This window comes from Brassica napus, unplaced genomic scaffold, assembly GCF_020379485.1.
Source record: "Brassica napus cultivar Da-Ae unplaced genomic scaffold, Da-Ae ScsIHWf_301;HRSCAF=491, whole genome shotgun sequence".
Taxonomy (NCBI): Eukaryota; Viridiplantae; Streptophyta; class Magnoliopsida; order Brassicales; family Brassicaceae; genus Brassica; species Brassica napus.
This window is the reverse complement of record NW_026016266.1, coordinates 22,121-22,500: the sequence shown is the minus strand read 5'-3', so window position 1 is coordinate 22,500 and position 380 is coordinate 22,121.

Here is a 380-nt window from a genome sequence, read left to right as displayed (position 1 = left end):
AGACCGATACTCCACCGAGAAGGCCAGTTCCGTCCAATCGTCGATTCTTTACGATTGTGACGCGGAAGCTCTGTCCAATTCAATTCGTCCAAGCCAGTCATATTCTATGATGGTCAAGTGGAGGTGCTGCCCAGAGTTAGTTCAGAACCACGGGTTCAGATCAGTCGAAGTTCTGCTCGATACTCCGCCGGGAAGTCCGAAGAACTGTCCAAGAGCTAAAGGAGGTTCTGTCCAGATCAGGCCGTCCAGACCTGTTAGTGTCTTCATGATCAAGCCGAGGGTCTGTCCAAGTCGAGGTCAGTTTAGTCCAGTCCAGTCAAGGTGTCCCTTGGGTTTTGGCCAAGTCCTCTTCGATCAACCAGCAGCTTCTCGCCTAGAAC